The sequence below is a fragment of the Saccostrea cucullata genome, unplaced genomic scaffold (assembly GCF_032062105.1).
Source record: "Saccostrea cucullata isolate Sc308-1 unplaced genomic scaffold, CSIRO_AGI_Scuc_v1 ctg11283, whole genome shotgun sequence".
In the NCBI taxonomy this organism is placed as follows: Eukaryota; Metazoa; Mollusca; class Bivalvia; order Ostreida; family Ostreidae; genus Saccostrea; species Saccostrea cuccullata.
In genome coordinates this window covers 1,987-8,572 of record NW_026923103.1, presented here as the reverse complement: position 1 = coordinate 8,572, position 6,586 = coordinate 1,987, and the positions used below count along the sequence as shown (strand labels likewise).

The window sequence follows — 6,586 nt, the reverse complement described above, 5'->3', positions numbered from 1 at the left end:
GTATCTTTTAATTTTTTAAATATTTTAACAAAAAAAGTTTCTAAATGGTAAATCTTTCATTAAAAGTTAACTACGAGTATATAACAATTTTATATTTCCTGGAGGATGTTTTATATATTTTGTAAAAAATTCTTATCTAAATTTTCACTAAAGTATATGACTGCATTGATTACATTATGACCCATAAATTATAAAAGTATCATGTTTCAACAAATTCCCTAACCCATGCAGCATCATTCATGTGGGGGGTTTTTATGCGGAAAATATTTCTGAGAAGCCGTCCTTTACTTACTTACTTACTATTAGGCCTGTCGTTCCGTAAAAACATAGGCCATAAACCGGGCCCTTTTGGGGAGAAGACAAAGGTGGACCCGGGGCCCGGGCGCCGGGCGTGCACCCCCCCCTTTTGAAAATTTTTGTTTATAAAACTTGTATGTCCAATATCCCAGGCCCCCAAAAAGACCTTGCTTAGACCAGGGCGGCTTCAGTAAACCACAAGACCCCCTGCTTTCTACTCCCCCCCCCCCCGGCCGTTACGAAATTCCGGGACCCGCCACGGAAATAATACATGTACATAATAACCATGAAATTACTGTAAACCCTTTTTTAACCTTGCCATCCTTCAAAAATATTGCACAAAATCAGTTTTTAAACAAAACTCTCTGTGTGAACAGAATAATAGTCTAGCACTCATTATAATCTAAAGGAAACGGGTAGGGGGCAAAATTCACAATTGTGAAAGAAGCACCCTTCCCCAAATGGGCATTTGGTTTATACCCACCCACAAGAAGACCCTCGGTTTAAGCCCCTACGCTCCATAACCTCGGCGGGTCAAATCAAAATATCTCGCCTGAACCTCTAGCATGCTGGAGTAGGTTATACCCATGCAGCTAGGAGAAGAAAAGATTACAATTTTCAAGAGAATTCATGCACATTAATTTGGCTGTAACTTTTGAATAGTTGTTACAATGAAGCGCATTGAAATTGTAAAAAAAATCTGTTTAATAAGAAGAAGGGAAATTGTTTAAATGTATGATACGTCCATTTCCCCAGAAACTGAGAAAGAAAAACAGCTGTAAATGGCTCATTCGAATACCTGTGAAAAAAATTTCCAAAACAAAATAGCAAATCAGATTTATACTAGTATTAACAGTCTACATAAACACCCAATAAACACGTGTTCATCGTGGTTTGTTTGTTGATGAACATCCTTTTTCAGAATTTTTCAAAAGTATTCAGACGTGCCACTTGCTGTTTTAGGACTGTGAATTTAGACCCACACTTGGCACTACGGCCTTTAAATCTTTTTAATGTCCCCAGGACCGGTACCATTGCGAACAGGACCCGTTTATATAGTCCATCCAAGACCACGTACCAGTATCCAAATCCCCCCCATGGGATATTAGTCCCCGACGTAAGGATCAACTCCTTATTCCGAAGCTCTAAAATTGGACCTTAATTTGACCAACTACTTTGGAAACACTAAACCTTGGCCATAAGTTTTAAACGGTTTAAGTGCTAGAGCTTTCTTATTCCATATGTATATTCCTTGTGACCATTTTTCCAAAACCAACGATCTTGGCATTTTCGCTTTTATCTTTGAAATTACATACTTTACTTTAATTACTGTTAATTGACCATAACTTTTAATGGAATCCAGGGGGGGAATCTCAGTTGAAAAGGTGGACCCCCCCCAGTTTGGGGGCGGGGGAATTAAGTGGGAGAAACCCACACCCACACACCATTGGCGTCGAAAGCAAATTAAAAGTGGGGGGCTAAGTGAAAAATTTTTTTTAGACCTCCCAAAAAAAAAAATTGACAAGCAGAAAAAAAAAAAAGGAAATGTTCATTGTCGAAACACGAAAATCCATTTTTAGGGAAGGGGGGGGGGGTATAGGTTCAACTTCAGTACCAAATTTTTTTCCAACAGCATGTACCACCTTCCCAATTTTAAACCTATACGTGTTTGTGGAAAATGGGGGGGGGGGGGGTAAACCTACGCAGCAATGTTTAAAGTCTATACTAAGTCTAAAACCCCTTTGGAAAAAAAGGGGGCACCCCCCCCCCCTTTCCCCCCGCCCCACCCGGTTCCGACGTCTCGACACTTACAAAAATGATCTGTTAATTTTGCAAATGGAAAACATGGAAATAACAATATTTTTCAACCTCAAAAGTCCGTCTGGCGTCAAACAATTCAAATGTACATGAAAATGTTTTTAACACAAAAGCGGGGGTTTGGGAGTGTGGATGGGTAGCGCTTTCATATTTATTTTTTCCCTTGTGTTTTCCCGGGACAGGTCTTTCCTTGGGGTGATTGTTTTTACAACTGTGAAATATAAAAACCTTACACCAAGCCATGGAGACGGAGGGACGCAAGGTTTAAGAAAGCGACTCATTTATGTACGATTTATCCATCACTGACAACGCAACCCTCCATTTCCGTTTTAGATCTGGCACGTGCACGATGGATTCTGAAAATGTTGCTTGAAACACTACAAGATAATTCGCTAAAATGACCAAGAAAAGGTAATTTTCGATTTTATCGATTGCACAATACTTTAATTTCATCCTTTAATACTTTGTTACTGTCACTAACCCGACAGCTAGTAACAGTAACTAATTTTTGCAATATTGCACACCCCGGTTGAACCATCCACATGTCCAGTGTCAACTCATTACCATGCAGCCGTTTGGACCTTGGACAAATTTCATTTGGTATCTTTTGGGCTGACTGCAGCAAAATCTTTTTTGAAATTTGAAAATCTTGATCATGTTGATTGTTTTTCTATCTTCTAACCAATCACATTAAACGAGTAAACCTCTAAGTGGAAAGAATTTTTAATATTTTTTGCAGGTTTTATTGGTTTTTTTTTTTAGAGTAAAGTAATTGTTCCATGAAAGCTAAGCAGAATGAGGGACAAGAGGAAGACTACAAAAAGCCCCACATTCTTTTGTGTTTCACAGAGGTATGTCGGTAAAAATATTCTTCAACTTATCAAGGACATGCGCCATGTGATGGAGCCCTACACAGCCTCACGACTTCAGGTAATGAGATAAAGTAACAAGGGTAATTATGTAATAATTTTGTAACATTGGGTACTGATCAAAATAAAGTTACTAATATATTTTTTTTTAAGGATTATCTGACATCAGGTAGTGAGATAAATTTACAAATTAATGATATAAATTACTTAGCAAGTATCCAGATTTCATGATAGGAATAGCTTTTGACAATTTAGATATTGGTTGCACTCCATCCCCCTTTAAGTGGAAATTTTAATTTCTATAATTTTTTTTTTTCATTAATTATTTTGTAGGTCAAAAGAAGAATGTGTTAAAAGACTTTGTCAGTATAGCTGGTGATTTAGGAGTGTCACTTTTTTTAAAAAAAAAATCAGAGATTAATGTACACCTTCAGTTTCAATAAAGGGGGACCAACATTAACTTTCAGAGTGAAAAAATACACACTGTGTAAAGATGTTGTGTCTTCCCTGAAAAAGCCAAATGTGGACCCCAAACAGTTCAATCACCATCCATTATTATAGAACAATTTTAGTGGAGAAGAAATGCACCTGAAGTTATGCCACAATTTTTTAGAACATTTCCCTTCAATAAACATTAACAAGGTAGGGTTATTTCTTATAAGATAAGATATAAACATTAATTCACAAGGTAGGAATTACCTATAAAGAAATACGGGTTAGAAACATTTAAAAGGTGTGGGTATCTTTGATAAAACATAAATGAAACATAAAAGGTATATTAAAAATAAAAAATGTAACTCAAAATAGCTTAAAAATTGGAACTCTTAGTTTGCATAAATTTAATTTACTTAGTCTATAAAGAAGAAATCATGAAAATTTAATAAATCTGTAGATATGAACATTTTGTTTTGTTTCAGGTAAATTTGAATAACATAAAGAGATGTGTGATGTTGAATTACAACAGTGAAGATAAAACAATTGACTTCAGACACTAGTAGGTTAAATTATTAAATTTTTCATTGCATTTGAGTTATCTTTTTTTTTTCAAATATAACCAAATACATTTTTGATATATTGATATTCATTTTATTTCAAATTTCATACAAAAAGTAATGTAGAATGTATGTATTAATGGTAACCCTTAGTCTTTTAATTTACCGGTATGGGGTTGGGTATACAGTAAAACAAGCTGATAATGATGTTCCAGGGACATACATTTTACTACTCTAAGCCTACAAACGTAATTCATTACATCCATTATGTTTACAGTATATTTTAAACTCAAAGGGAATGAAAATCATTTGCTGTGAGCATCATTTATTATAAGCATGTTGGCTTTGAAGTGTGTTTTACTGTATTTCCAAATGTTTTATAGGAAACAAGTATATAAACAAGTACACAGTAACTAAAACAAGTACAAATTATGCTGAAAGTAGTACATACACTAGAGAAAAGGTAATGCTAGATGAATATTGTCTCTGCTTTTTAAACATGTATTTTTAAAATAATTGAGATGTTGATAGGGAGTATAACTGTATATGCTTTTATAGAATGTTGAATTTCATCATCAGTTGACTATTTCAGTAATGTGAAGGTTGTACCAGTGGGGCTCAGTAAAGGGGTAAAGAAGTTAATTAAAGCAGAAGTTCCCGACCCTTTGCGCTACAATGATGTCTGTGATTTTATAACAAAGTAAGCAGAAACAGTACTTGCGTATAGTTTTTACTGATACCTATAAATCTGTTCTTTTAGTTCAGATACTAATTTCTAATACTCTTTTGTTCATGATCATGCAAAGGAGGGTTTGTCTTGTGGTTTACATGTACTTTACAAGCTGGAACATTGTTTAATGTGTTAGAATTCATTTATTTATTTGTTTATATGTTTGTTCAATATCCTTTTTGAAAATTTTCACTCATATTGACTAATTCACAGCATTTGCCAGTGGAAGGCTGCAAATTTAGACCTATAATTAGCACTCATGGCTATTAAGAAATGAGGAATCATTTTTTTATGCCAGCACATACTGTGATATAGGACCCCAGTAAAAAGTCTATCTTATCAGTTATGAATCTGTCTCCTCATCCTGCAGTGGGATTCTTTCTTGCAATATATAAGGATCAACTCCTTACTGTGTAACTCTAGAAAAAATGCAATAACCACTACACCATGCAGGTAACATACATATATTAAGTCAAAGTGCAGATAAACTGCTTGGGATTGAACTTGGTACCTTTGGCATGCCAGTTTAACATTCTAATGTTTGAAAGGTTATTCCACTAGCTCAAGGTTTATATGAAGGCACGTATCACACACTTTTGTCTTGACACCCTCCAGAAAAAGAGATAATTTCTGCTGGAGTGCCATCTGTTATGATCCAAAACTTTTGGAGCAATTACTTTCACCCACCAGAAATACATCAGTCACCTAATATGGGCATAAACTCTAACATAAATATGTATGGTCTCCACTTGGAATTGAATGTCGAACCACTAGCATGCCAGTTCAGTGCTCTACAAATATAGCTACATATGTAAATGGTTAACCCACAAGCAAAAGCTTGTATAGCACACACTAAGAACTACATTTTGGCTGGCAAGTAATAAAAAATATTTTATTGAAGGACTTGTATAAATAAAGGATCTTAAAATATGTTATATATCTTAGAATATGTTTTATAGACATGGAATAGGCTCTTAATACATGTACATTGTGTATTTAAAGGGGAGGTAACCTGTCAGAGAGTGAAGCAGAACTGGATGGAGAACATAATGAAGTGGTCTTACCGCAAGACATCAGAAGTAGGGGCAACATTAAAGCTGCTAAAAGTGCCATCAGGTAAATATTTTAGTGATACAACCTTATAGTAGGGGCAACATCAAAGCTGCTGGAAGTACCATCTGGTAAATATCTAGTGATACAACCCTAAAGTAGGGGCAACATCAAAGCTGCTAAAAGTGCCATCAGGTAAATATTTTAGTGATACATTATGTACAACCCTAAAGTAGGGGCAACATCAAAGCTGCTAAAAGTACCATCTGGTAAATATCTAATGGTATAATTCCCAAAAAGTAAGGTCAGCTTTATAAGGATTCATAGAGTGTCATCTGGTGTAACTTCTAGTTGTACAAGTCTAAAAAAGTACAACAAGCTTTTAAGAGAGTTGTCATGTACACTAAAACACACTTAGAGCAAAGCAAAACTGTCAGTCCAAGCATTTAATTATAAGCATGTTTTACTTTAAATTTCAAGTAGATTTCTTAGATTTGTCAGGGTGCATTTAGTAATACCAAAACTGGTGTATGTACATTAAATCTAGAAAAGTTATAACTGTGACAGAGTCATTATGATGAAAGCTTACTTCCATGGCTCTGAAACATGTGAAGAAACTTGTTACACACTCTGAATGAGCTATGTCACAGCAAAGTAAGAATTATGTAAATAAATAAAAAAAAATTACAGACATATATTTTAAAGAATTCTAAATTGGTTGAATTAGACAGTAGACATAGAAAGGAAAATAATCTTATTTTAAATACTTGCTCTACTTTTATATATTTCTAACATTATAAAGAGGATTTGAGCCTCCATCAGATTATATT

General features: G+C 34.8%; 1 pseudogene; it reads left to right on the top strand.

Moving 5' to 3' along the window:
• The first annotated feature begins 2,894 nt into the window (after positions 1–2,894).
• LOC134263177 (suppressor of SWI4 1 homolog) lies at positions 2,895–5,846 on the top strand (annotated as a pseudogene).
• The last annotated feature ends 740 nt before the right edge of the window (positions 5,847–6,586 follow it).